Source organism: Anguilla rostrata, chromosome 17 (genome assembly GCF_018555375.3).
Source record: "Anguilla rostrata isolate EN2019 chromosome 17, ASM1855537v3, whole genome shotgun sequence".
NCBI classification, from domain to species: domain Eukaryota; kingdom Metazoa; phylum Chordata; class Actinopteri; order Anguilliformes; family Anguillidae; genus Anguilla; species Anguilla rostrata.
In genome coordinates, this window is record NC_057949.1 from 2,318,320 (window position 1) to 2,341,991 (window position 23,672).

At 41.7% G+C, this 23,672-nt stretch overlaps 1 non-coding gene across 1 annotated transcript; it reads right to left on the minus strand.

Annotated features, from left to right (window-relative positions):
* Positions 1-3,063: 3,063 nt before the first annotated feature.
* Positions 3,064-3,136, minus strand: trnaa-agc (transfer RNA alanine (anticodon AGC)). The gene has a single exon. It is a non-coding gene; the product is annotated as a tRNA-Ala (tRNA).
* Positions 3,137-23,672: the final 20,536 nt, after the last annotated feature.

Consider the following 23,672-nt stretch of genomic DNA (forward strand, 5'->3'; position numbering starts at 1 on the left):
AACTGCTATTCCTTGTATCAAGAGCTCGTCAGAGCTAAAAGATAGATTTAGATATTTTAAAAAAACCTTTAAGAATTGTCAAGAGGTTATGTTTTCATAGTCTTAACTTTTTCGCCTTTGCTACACCCACCACCACACCAAAAGATCAATTCCACAAAAAACACTGGTTTGTCCCTAACATTATGGAGCTCACTGTATATAAAAATATAATTTCGGCTTCAGAAGTGGCCCGTAAAGCAGACCAATGCCAGTACTTCTCTTAACACCCAAGCTCTGAGGAGCTTCAGGAGACCCAGCAGCTGTGGCAGCATGTGACTGCAGGGAGTCCAACTGCATGTGTGCCAGTTGTCACCTTGCAGCCTTGGTATATCCACCTGCTCCAGTCCCAGCCCCAATCCCATTTCATGCTTGTGCATATCAACCCTGCTAATACTATTATGAACAAAAATACAAATATAGCTTTACATTTATACTTGGCTGTTGTTGTGTTTATATGTTTATTAAGAATTGTAATATGTAATGTAATCTTATTTGTACTGTTGCAATAATTGATCTGATGTAAATACTCTGATAATTTTCTGTGTTTTGATTTGGCAGAAAAGACTTCCTGATCCTCTCCATAATATAATGGAGGTGGAGAACAAATACCATGTTAATATCAAACCTAAAAAAGAAGAAGCAGGATCTGAGACACTTCTGTGAAAAAATAAATCAATTATAAACAATTATTTATTTGCCCATGGGTGGATTCAAACCATAGTTTTCATGTCACGTGTTACACCTATACACAGCTGGACCTGCTGTGACAGGCAGGGATACTGGCCACTATATAACGAGGACAAAGCATATGGGCACGCCCCCTGTCGCCCGTGGCTTTACCTTGAAAATGCCAGTAAACACAGAAATGTTTGCTTCCACAATAATGTGTCCTTTTTTAGGAGGGAACATACGATGAAATTCACATAGGTTTTGTATGGGTTGTAGACTCTTGCGTTAGTGCAGCTTGTGAAATCTGTTTGACAAAATTTTTTAGATATACGGTTGAGGCCAAAAGTTTACATACACCAAGGCTAAATATATTCAAACTGAGTTTTTCACAACTCCGCACATTTCATGTTACCATACATTTCTTTTGCCAAGTAAATTAGGGCATCTACTTTGTTCACATCAGCGGGAATTTTAAAACAATCGATTAGAGACAGATTTATTTTCGTTTTAATTCACGATATCAGAATTCCAGTTGGTCAAAAGTTTACATACACCAAGTTGACTGTCTCTTTAAACAGTCTGGAAGATTCTTGACATTGATGTAATGACTTTTAGAAGCTTCTGATTGGCCATTTATCATAATTAGGAGTTAATTGGGAGTTAATTGGCACCTGTAGCTGTAAGGGCCTACCTTTAGACCCACTGCCTTTTTGCCCATGAAACTGTTGCGGTCTTACTCAAGTACGGCATACTTTAGCATGATTTGTGCAGAAACTTTGCTGCTTTGCCACCCACCGGAGCCCTGGCTGAAGATTTCTGTACATCCTACCAGGCCCCGCCCCGGCAAATCCAAGGAAGCCTGCAAACTTCGTGGCCGAAATAGCTCAGCTAGGAGAGCGTTAGACTGAAGATATAAAGGTCCGTGGTTCAATCCCGATTTTGGGCAATGGGAGATGTTTCGTCTTTTGTTGAGTAGAACTGAGCCCTCCGCTTGAGTTTACCGACTGCTCAACCTCCTGCTTTAGCTGATACCAATTTCACAAAGTGGAATCAAGTTCTAAGATTTGTACAGTTTTTCAATTTAGGATTGTTGGGTCTTCGTGCGACCAAGTTCCTGAAATGTGGACCTGCACTAAAAGCCATGTGTGGCAGTGTTGACTTTTTTCTGAGGCATGATTGAATTGCAGATGAGAAAATGGCTTGAGGTAAACTGGTTTCCCTTCTCACTAGGGGTCCGTCCCAATACTCAAAAAATGTATAATCCTTTCTTCCACTGCCACCTCGTCTTCGTGCCCCAGAGGCCATTGTGTCCTTCCTATTTCCAATGTCCCAATATTGGATGAGACTAGCGAAACGGCTTCAGACTCTGCTTCTCGACACCTCCCGGCAAAGCATATATCGATTTATCCTACCGCGGAAATCTTTTCACATTTCGGCCTGACACGATTGTGCTCATGCCCACAGAGATTGGAAGATCATCCCACCAAATCAGACACTATCCAAACTATATAAAGCTGAGATTGCGGAGAACCTGACTGTCCAAAGGAAGTGTTCATTGCCACCAAACTTGATTTCAGATGCTACGGTGGGTAATAAAAGTTTCTCTGTGTGAACACTGACATTATATGAACAGTGAGAAATATCACCCTTGATGACAGAGAAGGAAATAGCTGTAATTTTATCTTCACATCTCTGCCCTCTCTCCTTTCCTTCCTGAGTCCCCCCCACATACTTCTGGGTAGGACATAGGTGGTAGTGGGGGAGCGGAGGAAAAAAGTAGATTATTGGTACACACCCAAAGAATAATTCCAATTGCTAATTTTATCAGTCCTTGTGTCCGCTGTCCTTACTTGGTCTGGAAATCGCAAGAGGTCAGCCATCTTCAGAGACAATCCAACTCGTTAAATACTCCTTGAAGGATCTAGGAGTGCGGTAGCTACCAAATGATGCTTGAGCAAGGAAACCTGAGGGTATACTTTGCGGAAGTATTTCGTTTTGAAAGAGTGAGATATAAATGATCAACCTGTGGTTCTTCCTCACCCTATCTGCCACATCTGTAATTGACGTGGCTTCAAACAGACTTTTGACTGAACAAGGAAGTTCCCGGTTGGCTAGTATACGCTTCTTTGATTCCACCATCCTTGTGCCTTCCGATGGGTGCCTTCCGATAGGAAAGGACACGAGGAGGTGATGGTAAAGGATTGGAATGAGGTTTCCGGATTCTACTTCAAATCAAAGTCAGTACTGGAACTATCCATCTGTATGGCTCTTAGGCTTCTGGTTTCCAGGTCAGACATGTCTGCCTTTTAGCGGAACACAGGAAAATGCCTGCAGGAGGACTTGCGAAGATGAAGATGGAGAATGCGGGCATCGATCCCGCTGCCTCTCGCATGCTAAGCGAGCGCTCTACCACTTGAGCTAATTCCCCGTAGGGCAAGTTGGGCTGAAGCCGCATCCAGAATCCGCAGTATTGTCTGTCTTCAACAGCGCTCCCAAGGTTACACCAAATTCCAAAAACGGGCAGGGGCAACAGTGAATCAGTCGGCCGTCTGGACTCTGAGTCAATGATTCAAGTAAGGATTTTGGCGGGATGGGTCATCTTGTTCCGAGGCGTCTTTTGAATTCCTACTAGGTTTTGTCAATGTGGAGAACAAAAACATATTCTCCTCGTCGGGGAATGGAACCCCACGCAAAGCCCGCGGATTCTTTAGCTAAAACTCCCTAAAACAAAACCCGTTCATTCTCAATGGTAGTGCTAAATCACTACACTGGACACAATGGAGCCCTGGAACTATTTTCCAGTTTTGCGCTGGTTGCAATGAGATGACGTCACGAAATGAGTCCCCAACTGCCTGTCAAGAGAGACCGAGAGTGAGAGAAAGTGAGTTAGGCTTTGAACTGAGGTAATTCTGAGGAGATTAAGCCTGCGTCCTTTTTTTTTATAACATTTAATTAACAAAACTAAGCGAATTTAAGATAGATTTCGATTACTTCCATCGTCAGGACGAAAATCACCTCTTTTTACGCTGTCGTCAGTCAATCAATCTATTGAGGTAAGTCATCCGGTACAGTAGCCAAATTTATATTAAACATTGGCTTCGCGCAAACGAGAAGACACAGTGTTACAATGTGTAAAAAAGAAAAAAAACACTTTTGAATAAAGTTGACCAAAAGACAGTTTTCGTCAACTAGTAATAGAAGCTATGTTCACGTATGGTATCCACGGACGCTGTTCACATCAGCTGATCGCCATCGCAATATCAACTGTCTATAATTTGTAGCGCTAACAAATAAATACTGAAAATAAATGTGTAATGAAATGAATACAGAAATTAATAAAGAAACAAACATTCATTCTGATTTGATCTCTTTTTTGTATTCTGTGGTCCCAAGACCAATAATTTTCTGTACAATACACCACTCGTTTTCAGTGGAAAACAGTCAAAAATGAATGTATTTGGTAGGATGATGAAAAGAGGTGAGTATGTGTCATCTTGTTGTGTCAAACATTGCAAAAGGTAAATCGTCTTATCCAGTGTCCGGGGGGGGGGGGGGGTGTAGCAAAGGCGAAAAAGTTTAAGACTATGAAAACATAACCTCTTGACAATTCTTAAAGGTTTTTTTTAAATATCTAAATCTATCTTTAGCTCTGACGAGCTCTTGATACAAGGAATAGCAGTTTGCAAGAGCTAAAAAATAGTTTTAGATGTACTTTAAAACCATAAAAGGTTTGTTAACCCTTGTATTGTTTGTAAATATTGAAGCAAAATATGCCTGTATTGTGAGTTATGGTGGGGTGAGAACAATGAAAAAAGCACATTGTCCATCTAGAAGTTCTATCTTCAAGAATAGAGGACTATATAACCAAAATTGATACTCAAGAAAAGTTACATATTGCACTTTAAAAGGGACATTCTTCTGCTAAATTAACTCAATTACCATGACAAAACAGTACTTAGAATGTTTTATCTTTTTATTTAACAATATAATTTGAGCTGGGTCCACATTCAAAGCCCTCTCTCTCTGTCTCTCTCACACTCAATGACAGAGTTTACATGCATTTTCCATGCAAAAAAATAAAGAAAAAGTGAGAAAAATGGCTTTAAAGATTCTGTTCTGTTACATTCTAATTCTACTGAGAAGCATGATACAAAAATTTCCTAACTAACTTAGATGCTTGCTGCATGTATTTTTTACTAGCTAGTGTTATCTGCATTAATATCTGGACACTGTAGCAGCTTGTGATACTGCTCCTCTCGTTATAATCATAATCGTCATTAGAATGCAGCCCTCTTTGTCAGCTGTAGCAACTGTAGCCTGACTCTCAGTTTTGCTAGCTCACTACATTCACAAAACCTTTCACTTTCGTTTTCATGGGAAAAAATCACCATGTTGTAGTATGGAAATGGAAGTAGTTGAATCACTCAAACATTTTTAAATGCCCTAAAAAAATAATAAAAAAATCACGCTGTTTTGGCGATTTGCCAACAATTTGCGGCCGCAACTTCCGACAGGTTGCTCTAGGTCACCATTTTAATCAGATGTATTGTACCATTATAACAGCAGCTCTAGATAAAAAGAGGGTGGGCACGTACGTAGCTCAACTGGAACAGGTTCCGCTTCGGCTCAAACAAACACTGTTTATTTTCAGATAACGTTACATATTTATCACATTTATTTTTTACTTGTCCGATCGGACAACTGTATGAGGCATTCCACTTGCCCCAACAGAGTTGGGATCCGCCAATTGTCATCACCGAATGATAGTTAACGCCAGTGCTTGAGATGGGCAGGAGCTGTCGGGACTTGTATGAGTACTGACTCTTCTTTTGATTACCAACATTAATTTATTTTAAACAGTATGTATTTTGAGGAGTAGATACCGGCACTTATTTTGGTCCAATTCAAACACTGGTTAACACTATGGTATTTTGTAATATCTGAAGCGTTGCTACCTACCTTTTTACATTACATTACAGGCATTTGGCAGACGCTCTTATCCAGAGCGACGTACAACAAAGTGTATAACCATAACCAGGAACAAGTATGACGAAAACCCTAGAGAGAAGTACCGGTCCAAGTGCAGGGAACAACCGCATAGTTCAACTTGGACCCTGAAGGTTAAACTGATTAACACTAACACAACGAGAACGGCAACAACGCAGTCTATGGAAAAAATACAAGCAGTAGTTAAGACAGTTAATGCACCTAAGTCACCTACGAAACAGCTGCCTAGTTACATCCCTAAGCTTACAGTCATTTACAGGGGGGTAGGGAGGGATGGGGAGAGGTGCAGCCTGAAGAGGTGAGTCTTCAGTCATCGCTTGAAATGGGTCAGTGTCTCAGCTGTTCTGACCTCCACGGGGAGGTCATTCCACCATCGTGGGGCCAGAACAGACAGGAGACGTGTTCTGGAAGTGCAGATGCGAAGAGGGGGAGGTGCCAGGCGTCCTGAGGTAGCAGAACGGAGGGATCTGGCTGGCATGTAGGGTTTGAATATTTTGTGGAGGTATGCTGGGGCTGATCCCTTGACTGCCTGGTATGCTAGGACCAATGTTTTAAATTTGATGTTTTAAATTTGTTGTCTTTCGGTCGCTGAAGAAAAAAAAATGACGCTTTGACAGACAGTGCGACCTTCGCGCGGTGCAAGTCTTCCGTCCACCTCAGAAAGAAGCAAGCACAGAGTGCCCGGACTATTTTTAATTTATGAATTTAATATATAGGCTATATACAGTTGTTACAATCAGCCCCTGGCCAGTCGCAACATAAACGAGATCACACAAAATAGTTGCAATTCAAAAATATTTTTAATTTAAGAACGCTACAAAAGAAAATGAATGAGCAGTGTAGCCAGACTACAATTTGTCCTCTGAATGGAAGAGAAAATCAAGAGGCCCTTAGTAGGACCTTCAGGTGACCCCAATTTCCTATTAGAAACAATCAAACCAATGTTGCAACACCTAAGCGCCACTAGGCACAGGGCGGAACCAACCCCACCACCAAGTGCCCATACAATGTCATAAATCACAGGAAATTAAATACCATTACACAATAACTAAACATACATATACAGGGACTCAGACCTACTACCACAACCAGTGCCCACTCACGACCTATCTCATCCCAGCGTCCATGCCGGCTTGGGAAAGTTGAAACAGAAGGGAGAAGCAAGGCATAGAGAGCGACCGGGAGATGGAGAGAGGACAAGAAACCCAAAAAGAGAGAGCGTCGCCTTACACCCTAGACAACGCATCAGCTAGAACATTGTCTTTACCATGGATATGAACGATCTCAAGGTTGAATGCTTGGAGTATAAGGCTCCAGCGCATCAACCTCTGATTTGAATTCCGCATGCGGTTCAAGAAGACCAAGGGATTATGGTCTGTGTATACTAGAACAGGGCATGAAGAGGAGCAAACATAAACCTTGAAGTGTTGGACAGCGAGAACCAGGGCGAGTGCCTCCTTCTCCACGGTTGAGTATGCACGCTGCTGCGGACTAAACTTCTTAGAGAAGTAGCAGACAGGATGTTCAACGCCATTAGAATCAACCTGGAGAAGAACAGCACCTGCCCCAAAATCGCTCGCATCCACAGCAAGACGGAAAGGCTTTGAGAAGTCTGGAGCGGCTAATACTGGGGCACTAACTAGCAGAGCTTTGGCATTCTCAAATGCACGCTGACTGGAGTCAGACCAGTGGAAATCAACCTTGGGGCTAATGAGATTGGTCAAAGGGGCGACGACAGAAGAGAAGTTTTTACAGAAATTCCTGTAATATCCAGCCATACCTAAGAATCGCTGTACCTCTCGAAGGTTGGTTAGTAGGTACAAAAAACTGACAAATAGCCTCAACCTTTGCTCCTACGGGACGCACTTGCCCCCCTGCCAATGACCTTACCCAAGTAGGTTACAGTAGCTCTACCAAACTCACACTTGGCAAGGTTAATGGTTAGCAGCCAACAGACGGTCAAAAAGCTCCCGTATATGACCCAAATGCGTGGACCACGAGGAGCTAAAAACCACCACATCAGATATGCCTCACAGTCGGAAAGACCAGACAAAACGTAGTTAATAAGACGTTGGAAGGTTGCAGGCGCATTTCTCATGCCAAATGGCATTACCTTGTACTGGAGGAAAGAGTCTGGCGTAACAAATGCAGATATCTCCCTAGCGCGAGCAGACAATGGAACCTGCCAGTAGCCTTTCAGAAGGTCGAATTTACTGACAAATCTGGCAGATCCCACACTATCGAGACAATCGTCCATTGGCGGTAGGGGATAGCAATCAGGTTTAGTGACAGAATTAATCCTTCGATAATCGGTGCAGAAACGATATGTTCCATCCGGTTTGTTGACCAACAAATATGGAGAACTCCATGGACTTGAGCTCAGTTCAGCAATATCATGTGACAACATATAATCAACCTCCTTTTGCAAGAGCTCACTCTTCAATGGGTTGACCCGATAAGCATGTTGCTTAATGGGGAGTGCAGAACCTTCATCGATGTCATGCTCCATGACAGATGTACAACTGGGCACATCAGGAAAAAGAGAAGGGTAAGACTGAACTAGAGCGACAATGTCAGCCTTCTCAGCACCTGACAGGTGAGGGAGATGATCAGGAAAAGAGGAAAACATCTCAGAATTCTGTAAGCGACCCTCTATCACACACCGAGATGGAGCAGTCACACCTTCCTCGTTCTCCTCCCAGAGTGAGGTCAATGCAACATTCCTACCCTGGGAATGAACAGTCACATCCCCAACACTCCTCTCCAGGAGTGGAGACGAGGCAACAGTCAGCCCTGGGAAGGTGAAGGAAGGCGAAGGTAAATGTGGGAGCACAGCGGAGAGTGATACAGGCTTTGCAGTAGGCCCCCTCACATGGTAGGGCTTTAACATGTTGATGTTACACAATTGAGTAGGCCGTCGCCTATCAGGGGTGATGATAACATACTCACGTTCGGATACCCTACGTTCCACCACATATGAACCACTATACCGTCCCTGCAGAGCAGAACTAGCAATGGGCAGCAGAACCAACACCTCATCACCGGGGTCGAACCTCCGGACCTCGGCTTTACGGTCAAACCAGTGTTTCATTTTCCCCTGAGCAACTTCTAGGTTCTGCTTCGCCAAGTCACGGGCTCGGTGTAATTGAGAGCAAAATTTGCTGACGTACTCCAACAAATTATGCTGAGGCGTTTCCTTCAGCCACTGGTCCCTCAACAGGGCCAGAGGACCACGCACCGTGTGACCAAACACCAATTCCGCAGGACTGAACCCTAAAGACTCCTGCACTACCTCTCTGGATGCAAAAACCAACCAGGGGATGCCCTCCTCCCAATCCTTCCCCAGCTCCAAACAGTAAGTACGAAGCATAGTCTTAAGGGTTTGGTGAAACCTTTCTAAGGCCCCCTGGCTCTCAGCATGATAAGCACTGGAGACATTATGCTTGATTTGGAGCTGTTGAAGGACTTGGGCAAAAACATGTGACATGAAGTTGGTTCCCTGGTCGCTTTGAATGACCCTAGGGAGACCGAAAACAGAGAAGAACTTGGTTAATGCTTTGATGACTGCTTTTGCAGTAATCTTCCGCAGAGGGACAGCCTCTGGGAAGCAAGTAGCAGCACACATGATTGTTAATAAGTACTGATGGCCCCCTTTTGACCGTGGAAGAGGCCCAACACAATCCAGAATTATATGCTCAAAGGGCTCTCCAACTACTGGGATTGGGTAAAGGGGTGCAGGAGGAATGGTCTGGTTAGGTTTCCCGGTAACCTGACAGACATGACACGTTTTACAGAATTTCACCACATCCCGCTTTAAGCCGGGCCAAAAGAAATGCCGACGGATGCGATCATGTTTTATTAATCCCTAGATGTTCGGCCAAACCATCGTGAGCCACACTCAAAACCTCGTTTCTGTAGTTATATGGAATTACTATCTGAGAAATTACCTTCCACCCATCAGGAACAACATGCGGCCTCCATTTCCTCTTCAACACAACATCCCTAAGGAAATATCGTTGGGGCACAGCATCAATCTCCTGATCAGGAGACACAGACTCAAACAGAGACACAAGGGTTGGATCAGCCTTCTGAGCAGAGATTAATTGTGCTCGAGATAGTGGCATGTCACAAATGGTGGTTTTCACAGTATCACCCTTCTCTGGAAGAAGGTCTTCAGATGTCTTGACTATAGAGAGAGAGACAGTGAGTCAGACATTTCAGGGTGCCCAAAAAACGTATCACAAAGATCGTCAAAACAACACTCTTCTTGCAAGTCACTAGCATTGCGTTGCTTTGCCATAGCACGAGTGACAGTACATGTAGGGAAAACATCAGGATATTTCTGTTCCAACTCATCTGGACCCTCACACACCAATGGCACAGAGACAACTTCAGGAGTGTCAGACTGTCTCCAAACATTTCCACCTGTCAGATCGTTCCCCAAAATAAATGTAACACCAGGCACGGGGAGGGACGGTCGCACTCCCACTACGACACTGCCAGTCACTAGGTCAGAAGTTAAATCAACGCGATGTAAGGGCACGTCAACAAAGCCCATCTCAAACCCTCGGATTAAAACACTAGTGCCAGTGGAGGTCTGTTCAGACAGGGGTAAAACTCCTAATAAGAAGGACTGAGCAGCGCCTGTGTCTCTGAGGATACAGACTGGTGCTTTTCCACCCTGGCCAGGTATTGCCACAGAGCCATTCATGAGAAATGGTGTGTAATCCATTTGAGTACTGGAGCATTTGGAAGGTAAGAAATGGAATTCAGGTTCAGCAGCGTCACAAGAAGTCAAAGAAGCTACCAGGCTGACAGATTTAGCACCCTGCTGTTTTTCTCTGAGACTAAAGCAATTTGAGATCCTGTCTTTTTGCAGTAAAAACAGACTCCATCAGGGTATTTACCCACAGGGCTACACTTCTCAGCCAGCGGCACAGATGGCACAGGGCCAGTGGAAGTGGGCTTTAAGGAACGAAAACCCCCCTTCATGTCTGTCTTTGCCCTCATTACAACGTTTTTCCCCAAACACAATCTTATGGGTCAACACAAATTCATCAGCAAGGACGGCAGCTTCTGACACCTTGATTACTTTTTGTTCATTGAGATAAGTGGTAATGGCCTCAGGAAGACCATTCTTAAACTCCTCCAGAACCATCTCACAGAGTTGTTTCCTAGTCTCAACCTTCTGAGATCGACACCACCTATCAAACAACTGCCCCTTCTCCCTTGCAAACTCCACATAAGTGTGTTTATCCTGCTTAGCATAGCGTCGGAACTTCTGCCGGTATGCTTCAGGTACCAGTTCATATGTACGCAAGATGGCAGCCCGGACTAAATCCTAATCAGCCCTGTCTTCAAATGATAACGTTGAATATGCCTCTTGGGCCTTACCAGTAAAGACACATTGCAGCAACAAAGTCCATACATCCTTCGGCTAATTTAAAGAGGTGGCCACTCTCTCAAAATGAGAAAAGTACCCCTCTACCTCCTTTTCTGAAAACGGAGGAACCATACGAATATGTCTACCTACCTCAACAAGAGAGGTAGTCTTCTTGCCTTCAATGTCTAACCTCTTCAACTCCAAATCTGCCTCTTTTGCTGCTAATTCTAGCCTTTTCATTTCCAATTCCCAATCAAGTAATTGTAATTTCAAAGTAACCTAAGACTCGGTGAGTCGCGAGGGGGACTCCTGTTTAGCTCTAAGCACCCTCATGTCAGTTAGAATTGTCTTCAAAGTGTTAACAACGTTGGCTCCTAGTCATTTATCGCTACTAGAAATCTCAATTTCGTAATATTCTGCAATTTTAAACACCTGCTCTAGTAAATTCCTCTAGGAGGTCCTCAGAGGGATCATCAAAAAACATCTTAATGTCAACAGTAGACATCTTAAGATGTAATCCAGACAAATGCAGTCAAGAATCCTAGAACACAGTCAGAACCACTCACCTAAGAAAACACTAACACATCAAGAGGCTAAAGAATAGAATTGGATCAGTGCCCCAGCACCACAACAGCAGTAATACAGTGTAGCAATCAACACTAAACTACCAATACCACAGGTTACACAAAAGGCTATAGGAAGGCAAAACAAGTACTGCTATCCTACTCAAAGTACCAAAGCACAAGAAAAATACGTGACAGTACAATATCAACAGTATCACAAGTAGCCTAACCATTCCGCTTTACAGCTACAGCACAAAACGCAAGCGCAGGGACAACCGCACACAAACAACCACTATGAAGCAGCCAATATCAAGGCATCGATGTAAAAATGTTACAAAATTTTACAAGCTTACAAAGTATTTACAAGCGATGCACAAAATTACTACTCTAGCATTATGTGACTAGCGCTACGAATACAAACATTACACAAAGGTAGCATCAAAACCATCCCCTAATACACGGGAATGAATCACGAAAGTAGCGCAGATTTACTTACTGAGCGCTGATATTGCACTCTCGGAAAAGCACACGGAAATAATTCTAACATGGCTCACAGCCACCACGGCTTGAAAGAACACGCGTCACAGTTCGCAAGTCGAAATGTGAACATGCTAAGTTTGCTACTATTACGAGCACGAACAAGCAAACAGCCATGAACATGGAAATGTCACTAATTAATATGAAAACACAGCTACCGATTGCATAATCAAAAACAAACGGCAAAGGTAGAAATGTAGCAAATTTCCATACTCGCCCAAACACAACCACAAGCTCTCTCGTCCTAGCGTCCTCCGCTTGAGCAAAATCATGTGTGATACTAATCACACTAATTACAATGATAAGCTGAGTCACTATACGTTGACTTCCCCCAGGTCCTAACTACCTAGTAGCAACGAAAATCTAACTAAAACCTAACATAGTCTTTAGTGTATTTACCGGGCTCGAGGCGGCTTTTAAACGCAAAACCCGTGAACGCAAATGAAAGACCGATTGAATAGTCACTCACGGCGAACCGGAGCGTACCCCCACCCAGAGTTAACACCAAAAATAAGAAAGGCAAAATAACAAAGTGACAAGCCCGAAGGACATGCCCGGCGACTACAATTACCTGAGGAAAACACAGCAAACCAATAACACTCAGTTGATTCAACCTACCGCACCACGCAAACGCGGAGAAAAATTCCCATTTCTAGAGATGTGTTAATTATTTTTGAACTGATGTGGAAACACTATTAACACCTTTAAAAATTTCCCAGGGACAGGGTCGAGGCAGAGGTTGACGATTTACCTCTGCTATAATTCTGTCAATTCTCATCAGAGATACTGTAAAACTCTGGTTCGCTTGTTACAGGAATCATGAGGATGGTAGTATTTCTAACAATACCAGCTCTAATGGTTGTTATTTATCATTAAAGAAGCAAATTCCTCACATTTTGAGCCAGAGGTCAAGGCTAAGAATCTTCTATACAATAGAATTCACTAATCAGATACAATTTGTTGGTAAAAGAACGTAAAAAATGTAAATACAGATCCAGCAGATAATTTTGCTTTGCTTCGATATTGTTCGTGAACAGATACAGATAATTTCGTTTTACTACAAACTTTTGATTTGCACCTATCCCTGAGGAACTGAAGCACACAGAGGATACAAACCTCAGTTATTCAAAGGATGGCCAGAAACCAGCTCACTGCTGTTAGTCCTCCTTCCCTTATAGAGACAAACTCACAGTGGAGGACGGGATCGTCATGAAAGGCTACTCTCTGAACAAAGAGTACATCAACAACCAAGCGCAGAGCTAGAAGCATAATCTTTTGGCTGACAATGTCAAACGACATCACCGAGGAGTTGCTCTCATGTGCAGCGTGCAACAGCACCAAGTCTCACCAGCAAAAAGAACCTCTTCAATTTCACCCAGTTCCAGACCTCCCATGGTCCACAGTGGCCACAGACATCTTCGACTGGCGTGGTAAACATTACCAAGTGCTTGTGGATTCATATTCCGGATGGTTTGAAATCGACCTTCTCCGTGACATGACATCATCAGCCGTGATCTCCAAATTGAGACACTTCTCAGTCCATGGTACACCGCACACCCTCTTCTCTGACAATGCTAGGCAATACACCAGTCAGCATTTCAAAGATTTTGCCAAACAATGGGATTTCATTCATGCCACCAGCAGCCCCAAGTTTCCCCAGTCAAACGGGCTTGCGGACAGAGCGGTCCCCAGTGCCAAGCAGCTGATGGAGAAATCTCACAGAGATGTAAGTGACGTCTTCCTCAATCTCCTGAACCACAGAAACATTCCCCGTGATCCAACATTAGGCTCCCCTGCTGAACGTCTGATGTCACGACAGACACGCGCAGCCATTCCGGTGAGTACCAAACTACTGGAACCAGCCCCGAAGAACGCCCAGAAAGTCAACGCCCAACTCCTCAACAAAAGGCTCACTCTAAAGCACCACTACAAGTTGAGTCGCCCACTACAGCCTTTAGCAGAGGGACAAGTGGTCCGAATGCAGACCCCCAAAGGATACGACCAACTTGGGACTGTGAAGGAGATGAGCAAGGAGCCACGCTCCTACGTCATCCAGTCCAACGGGAAGACTCCCAGAACACCGGTCCCTCCACAATGGACAGTGTTCCCCCCACACCACAAACACCAGAGCCAAACGCCATGCAATCACAACACGCGTCCCCTCTCCAGCCAATGCCCACAGCACACTTCCCCACTGAGAACAGCAATGCACCATACACAACGCATTCAGGCTGCACCTGCAGTCCAAACCCTAAATATATGCAGTAAATCTATGGGCTGCCATATACTTTCCTGTGTATAATGTGGTTTAAGTAAATAATTTGTTTCATATAGGAGGTGTGAGCTAAATAAAAGGGATGTAAATCATTTGGCTGAATGATTGTCCTGTTTGTTCGCTATGAGCCACCATACCTGTACGTGTGTTTATGGCTAGGCCAATCAACGTTCTCTAGCCCTGTCTAGTTCAAGACATGCAAGCAGACTCACTGAATGTCGGCTTGGCTCACACAGTTTTTGTGTTCCTAATAAACCAGTGGTGATCGTTGACTCACATAATATCAAGCCAATGTCTACACTATTTTTCTCACTTGAATAGCATAGGTAGCTAACTATAAACAAAGCTAGGTCTAGCTACAGATAAGCTACAAGGTAACACTGAGCGTACAGCATAATTTTAATGGGTAAATACATCAGCTAACTAGCTAACTTTCTAGCTATGATTGATTTTTGACAAAAGTTGGGTCTAGCCATGAACGCACGCTCCCCTGTTGAATACTTTTCACTATCCCTTTTTTGCATTCAATGTCTTCAATAAAAGGTGAGAAACTGGCAGAAGCTCTGACAGCTTCTGACGAACTGAACTTAAGTGGAATAGCTCTAAAATCCAACTCAAAGGTATGTCACATTAACACACATGGCACTTGTCAGTTTTTTGTATTCCTTCTGAAAAGCATGGAGCAGCAGCTGTTTGTAACAGCATAAAGTAGGGACGAAAACCTGAAAACGCAGTCCAGTTCAAGACTTACTAAGAACTTGGCAAACTGGCCAGAGACCATGAGTGAAAGCTATGGTGAGACGTACTGTATGTCAGGCAGCTTGTTCAGCACTTGAAGTGTTCTGAAAGGATTTAGGGACTACATAGAAAACCACAACACTGTCTCCGATGACTTGGTCCTGCTACAGAGTGTGAGCAGGGATTTAGCCTCATGAACATAATCATCAATCCTCTGTGAAATAACCTACTACTACAGGACCTCAAATCTACATCCACTGGATAAATTAAATCCAAAGGAATATGTCAGGTCTTGGTGACATGTATACGTAGTATCATGCTTAATACTAAAACCATTTCTGTCACTTTTACCAAGAAAACAGGTTATACTGATGGCAATTCATTAATGTCTATTGCTATTTAAAAACTGTAAAATTACCACTCTGGCTGTTACTTATATTAACACAACAGGGGCTGTTTCCATACACGGAAGGCCAGAGGGTGTGAACGCTGATATTTCCACCTCTTACCCGGGTGCAAATACCCTGCACTGTACATATACACCGATTCAGTCATAAAATAGTCCATGGGAAAAGATTACTGAGAATGAAACAAACATTGTCATCAGTATCAATTCCATACTTACTCCACGCATTTGACTGTGCTAATTAAATTATTAAACTAACTTTCAGCCAACCCCACAATCCTATACCAAAAACAAGACATTTCTTTCATACAGTGACACAGCAGGAATGATTACCTGTCATTACTGCGTGTACTCATGAATTTAGTTAAAATGTCAGACCAGGCGTATAAATGGATAAATTCAATAAAGCAAAGAAGAATTATTCATTAAATCCTATACATTACTTTTTGCTCACCATCACAAAACACATACACCGATGCTTAGGCCATCAACTCAATTCTTATACCGTTGCCTGTTACTTAACCTAAACACATCCCTTCACCTGACAGTTTCACCTATTTTCCACAAGCCAGGCACAATGATCATCATAAAAATGGTATTAGGCTCCGTTCCCAAGTCATTCATATACTTTCCTATTTTAAAGGGCCGCCATCACAACTGCCCCAATAAAAACATAAACATATTAAATTTACCAATAGATCTCATGCACTGCAGTGAGAAAAGTATTGAAACAACATGTGCAGGCCTAGCAGCAGTAACAAGCGCTTGAAGTTTCAGAAAATCAGTGAGCAGTTGCTGCTAGTAGCTAAATAATACAAATAAATACATTGATAAGCCAGTGCATTAAACTCAGTTTGTACAACACAGAAAGAGCACACATTTTGCTTTTAACAGAACATTAGAAGCTCAAATTGCATTACTAAAAATTGCACTCATTAGAGTGCAGATCTCCGCCAGGCATGTTAGCTTTGCTGATGCAACAATAGAGGCTACACAATCAATCCAACCAGACAAATACAATATTACCATGTGTCACTGAAAATCCCAAAAACGCTGATTCAGTGAAGTAACGCTAAAGGTGGTGACATGTTAGCTAATTTCATTCATATCAGCCACGATGTGTTAGACAGAGCTAACCTGGCATTTTCGTTTCAAAACTGGACAGGAACAATTCCAAAAGACCAGCGATGTAAAATATCAATTTCAACGTGAAAATGCCAACAAAATAATTGCAACAGATTCAAACATTAACATTAGTTAGTTAGTTGACGGAATATTTTGTTGCCATTTTAATGTTGAAATGGACATTTTACATCGCTGGTCCTTCATTCCAAACGGAAGCAGTTGTTGATCACTTGCGGCCCCTACCGGCCAGTTAGGAAGAGTGAGGAGTTAGCACTCAATGTATTTCAATGGACAATGATGGAAATTCATTCAAATAGAATACTTGTCGTTAACCGATTTGCAAAATATTCCAGAATTCAAGTCCTTGGCCTGCTGTCAGCATGCACAACAAGTATTAGGCTGATCGGCCCAGTAGTATGCGAGATTAGCTGCGGACAGATACACAAACACACACACGCGCGACGAAACGCATAATCCCCTCCAGGCTCTCGCCTGGCGGAGATGATAATGAAACACAAGGTTACTGTGTGTTTGTTTTGATTTCTATGAAGTTTGTTGCAAGGTGAGTCTTTCAGCACCTGTTGTCACTGATAAGGTTACTGTATTTACAGAAAGAGCATTCGAAAAATCATGGAAAGTGACAAAAAATGGAAAAGACAAAAAAGGTGGAATCCATGAGACCTGCGCTTCTGTAAACACCCAGCCATAGAAATAATTACTCTTCTGGGAGCAACAAAAGGTGACCTAGAACCTCTCGCATGTTCCTATTCCATCTGAGCAATAGTGATGCTCCTTCCAATATTACACATCTTGTGTCAGATAAATTTAATCGGCAATTTCTGCCATAGCTGGAATATATGCATTCTGTTCTGTGCATTTTGGTCTGTATTGCTGGATAGCCTACGGTCCTAAGCAGCACCTGAAGATCAATTCACCCTCATCCAATGAAGATACACAGTACAATATTGAGTGTTAAATCAACCTTTACAGAGTATATGATTTCACTATGAACAGTGGAAACCGCAGCAAAATGCCCTTTTCCAACCAGCAAAAGCGTTGACCGACCGAACAAGACATTGCCCTGCACACACAAAGGACTCCAGTCTACATGGATCACTTCTGAAACCTCCACAAGCTTCCAACTCCACCAGCGTCACAGCGTGTTCTTCCAAAGGCCTCACAGCGACCACTGGTACACGCGTGGAAGGACACCAGTAAGACTCACTAACATCCCAGCCAATAGCTACTGTAACAGTTAGCTCAGTACTGAGCTGTAATTCGATGTTTCTATATGACTGTTTTCCCCAGCCATTCGAATGAGTTCTCTTAGCTGTGTAGTTCCTTGAATCGGCTTGGCACATAAAAGAGTCCAACCACACATTGGTGCTGTGAGGATTGTTAAAACGGACATATTTTAGTTTCTATCCTCGCCATTTTTTCTCTACAGCACCAACATATCCTTATCAGCATGCAATTTGTGCAGCGAGTTTCATGTAAATAAATTTGGCCCTTAATACTTATTATACTTATCTCATATACTGAAACACCCACTATTTACTGATCGCTATTGGTTATACTTAGGCCCATAGTATGTTTTCTTGTTATTTAAAAATGGTTACATTAATTCTTGCTATTTTAAATTATGTCACAAAGGGCAACCATCGCCTATTGCTGTGAATTGAGTGACTTACAATTCCATAAAATTTGCAACCTAGACATATTACCTTAAAAAATTTTTTACAGCTTATGCCTATCACCCACACACTGCAAACCTATTATAAAAATGTTAAACTATTATATAGATCACTAAACATAATTCCATTCATGGAAGGCCAATGAACGTAACTCAGTGACAACTATTTCTAAATACCTGTAATTAGTTGAATGTTTTAAATGTTTAGAAAGCTTTTATCGATACCTATTTTACTGAAAACTGCTTTTTCTGAAAGCTATTTGCACTGTTGCCTGTTACAGTACCTACATTTACACTACTTGTTCCCTGAAGATCATACTTTCAACTTAGGTATCTAACCAATACCAATCACATTCTTCATAATATACCTATTACATCGAATTATCTATCCTGCCACCTAATATTCCCTGATGCCAAGGCCCCGTCCTTCAGACTGCATACTCACCCCTGTGGTACAATCTGTAAAATGACTCTTACGAAGCAAAGGAGTTGAATTCCTAGAAGAAACCACATAGAGAGCAGAAGTCCCATAGGCCACACACTGTAAAAAATGAAAGGCTCCTTCAGCAACAAAACTGATTACAATGCATATTTTCAAGTTGGCTTAACATAGAAGTACACTTCAGTGACAGGCCCTTTATACTGGCACAGTAACCCTAAATGAATTGTGGTTTTGTGAGCTACATTTTATTACATTTAAATACAACACCAAAATGACCCAAGTTCATGTAACTAAGAATTTTATCCTGAGCCAATGTAAAAAATGAAGGTAAATTAAAGCATGAAAAAGTCCATCCTCCATGTTCTATCCACTTTCTCCTGGAGAGGTGCAGGACTGGAGCCTATGCCAGTGTGTGTTGGATGGGCGCAGGATTCAAAACAGGCTGTCGCTGTGAGTCGACTGCACCACTTCACCTTACAATGTAATCATAACTATATTGATATAAATGGTCAGTTATGATTAATTGACACTCATTAAAAGAGCCAGGCCATGATCTAAAAAAAGCAGTTAGGATTTTCTTAACAACATGGCCACTGTTCTCGTCATGCTTTTCAGTGGTGCAGCGAATTGCAGTATCACAGCAAAGGTTCCATGTTCGAATCTGGAACCACGAATGCAGCCAAGATAGCATGAACCCTGTTTGAGCACAATATGGATGAGCCTTGCATGTTTTACAGTGCATATACAGCCACATACAGCCACGTCTGACTCAGCAAAGACGACCCTGCCAGGGCTTACCACAGAAACGTAAATACCACAGTTCATACGAGTCTTAGACACTCAGCTCCATATTATGCTGCTGTTCTACTACAGAAGCCAAAATGACTCCAAAAGGTTCACATTCTGAAAATAAAGTTGTTACTTGAGGACTATTGTGTAGTGCAATACAGCACTGGGGACATTTGTTACTGATACCTGTTGTGATTAATAATGGGATGGCCTGAATAGTGGAGTAGCCTAACTGGTGAGTCTTTACTGTGGTCTTACCAGTCTACCAGTCTTCCCCATCCATGATGACTCGTCAGAACCCTGTAAAATGTTTGAAATACCGAAATTTATTAATAGTGCCAAGTAAAAGCATTTCACAAATATTCCACCTCGCAAGTGTCATGAAAATAAATTAACGCTATTTTAAAACTTTATGGGGAGGAATATAAGTTTTCAGTGAATCAATTAACTCGTTTTCTCACATCACGTAGGTAAAAGGTAAGAAAATCGTGGAAGTAGAACAAGCCTGAGGTGTGAGAATGTGATTTAAGGCTGAAAACGTGAGTAGCCTATCACGTCATATGCGTGAGGACCCTCTGTAAATTGATAGCAACCGCATTAAGGCAAAACGCTTTAATTGTTGTATGCTTGTCAGTATTCTTAAATATATTTTTTAATGCTGCATGATTTGAATTGGACATTATGCACACAATGTAAATAGCTATGCCAGTCTCACCTGATTAGATGGGTCTCGTTGTGCCGTTAACACTGAAAAAACGGCCAAACTGTCTGTTTATATTGTCGGAATTCGTTTCACTGTTGTGACGTAGCTAATGTCATGCTGGTCGACCTGTAAAAAAAATATGGACAGTTACTGTGACGTCATCATTAACTTTCCATGGGTTTGCGAAAAGCGTTTTGACGCCGACGAAGTGTAGTTTTTTTCAATTCGTGGAGGGAATTAGCTATTATTATTATTATTATTATTATTATTATTATTATTAGTGTTGTTGTTGTTGCTGTTTTATTAACAGAAACAATAATAATAGTGTAACAGAAAATACATCCCTCTCCCAACTGTATCATTTATGGAGCAATTCTTTAAAATGTTTTCAATACATAGCCTATGTTTAAAAACGGTGTGCGCATACGAAAAGTCCATCTTGTGTGTGAGAGAGATCGTGATGTGGACATGATACAAGAGAGTTTAATCATCCTCATCTCAGGCCCCTGTCACAAGATAAAAACCCGCCCATCAGAGGAAATTAGTTTCCTGTTGCTTTTATATAGCTGTCGTTCGGACAGAGCGAAGCACACTTACGTTGCTTTCAACAGAGAGAAATAGATACCACTTTTTCATCGATACTCATCTTACACTTTCTCTTCTGGGGTAAGCGTTTGTTTTAAAATGTATTTAGCGGTTGATAATTGATCATATTAAATGTCCTTAATTTCTCTGATCATGGGTTAAATGTAGCTACTGGAAGGTCTGAGAACAGAGGTAGATGTTAAATTACGTGGTGCCCATTTTGTCTATGAACAGGTCAATAAAACTGTATTACTGTGATTTAGTTCTGATGTGGTTTTGACAATTTTATGCATTGTTTTTGATTTGTTAGAGCAAACAATGCCATTTAAATAAATAAATAAACAAACATGATATAATATAGTTTCATAGCCACATTGTGATTTTCCAACATGTGAAATATATTTTACTTATTAAGATTCAATGCAAACAACCAGTTTCTAAACTGGAAATTTATATCCAAAACATCTGTCTATTACATACACACACACACATATAATTGTATGTGTGTATACATGATGTATTGAGAATAATATGCATTCAAACCTGTTCATTGTAAATAAAATAGTAAATACTATAGTAGTCATATTTGAAAAGTCAGTATATTCATCTGAAATACATTTACCAGTATAACAAGGAACAGTCACCAGGATTGCAAAAGAACCAATAATATATAAGCAATAACATGTAGAATAGAGGAAACAAAAACTAAAAGGAAAATTTGGGAAAAAAACCTTCCAGTTTTTTTTGGGAACCCCCAATAAGTGAGAAAGTAAGGTTAAAAAAATAAAAAATAAAAAAAACTCAAATGCTGGTGAGAAAAGATTCCCCAAAGGGGAGCAATCTGGGGGAAGAACATGTCCTTTACCAATGATCTGGCTTGGCTTCATGTGATTCCTATCACAATGACAACCCACTAACTAACACAAAATGTGTGAAAGTGCTGTTAACAGCGTGTGGACACTAAGCAGCAGCCTGTGCTGTTAACACCAGCAGTGTGGACTCTAAGCAGCAGCAGCCTGTGCTGTTAAAAGTGTGCTGTTAACACTGGCAGTGTGGACACTAAGCAGCCTGTGCTGTTAATATGAGACCCATGAATGGCTTCAGGGGCGTCATGCAAGCCAAAATTCTGGGGAGGCATGGGGGTCCTTCCCCAGACAAAAAAGAAAATAATGATGCAATTTTCTGCAATTTGATATATATATATTCAAAGACTTCGGTGGGATTATTTTAAAACATCACTAAATCAGTTTTTGTGGCTCAGTAATCTCCCACTTTATATTAGGGTAAATACTGTATATTTATTTAGAGATTTTCATGTCAATTATTTGTGCTGTTATGGTTATTGAAAATAACACTCACTTATTCACTCACTTCTACACTAGCTTCTACACTGCTACCACTTTTCTTGAAAAAGATCTAAATCTTGTCTGCTTCACCCAAACATTTTAAGAGGCATAAATTCACATAAAAAAGACTATATCCACAATGCAAATTAATTTAGAGAGCATAGATAATAAAGCCACAGATTAAAGGAACCTGCCAACATGGTAATAGTTGTATTTTCAAGCACAATGCATAGGAAGCAGCATGAGTACAGATGAGACTATGCTGACACCACATAGCAGTGTCTGCTCCATTGCCAATAAAAGCTCAGACTGAGCAGTAGTAATCTATTTTCAAAACTGCTCAGCCTCCTTGAAAGATCCATCATCACCACTAACCTAAGTACATATAACCTGTAACCACACCTACAGACAATTAAATCTGCATACATTTCAATTAAGGACAAATAGCCTATCACTATAAATCTCACGTAAAATAACCTACCTCTTGCACTATCAACCCCCTGACTGAGGACAGGGCTGGTGCTTTCTGTCATTTTTTTAAAGAAGGACGAGATTTCCCTCTGCATCTTGACCTGGAGTTCTGCTAACTATAACCTGTGATAGTGGCGGTAAAGGCTATCAGCTCACTGCCATAAGATTCACACTGCTCTCCTTCACCAATATTAAATAGGATGCTATGCTATCACAAATCGGAGTGGTGCTCATCTAGTGACATAGGCTTTATTAACAATTGGCCTGATTTCTGGGGAAGGCCTGGCCTATTAAAGAGAGACGGACTCCACCCGAGCTGGAGAGGTTCTTGTGTCCTATCGAATAACATAGCTGCTAGTCTTAATAAGGCCAGATCCTGACACTCCATCAGGGCACCGGCCAGGCCGCAGGCTTCTAACCTTATGTTTTTGCCTGCTCGTTTCTTTATACCTGTGTCCCAGACTTATGGCCCTACGCCTCTGTCTGCAAGGTGCGTTTCAGAGTTAGTTCACAGAAATAGTATTTCAAAAGCCCCTTTAATTAATACTCTTAAACTAGAATCTGATATCTGTTATATTGAGACTGTGTCTGTTCCACGCATCTATGCCAAACATAAAGCTAACCGTGGAATTGATGTGGATAACTTAATTGTCATTAAAACACGGCACGCTGCTATTATTCATAGTGAACAATCCTTAAAAATTGGACTATTAAATGTTAGATCACTCACTCCAAAAGCAGATCTTGTCAACGAATTGATAATAGACCATAATCTGAGTGTATTATGTCTGACTGAAACTTGGCTAAGACCTGATGAATATGTTGCGATTAATGAAGCGTCTCCTGTGGGTTTCATAGGTACTCAGGTGTCACGTCCATCAGGCAGAGGGGGAGGCGTTGC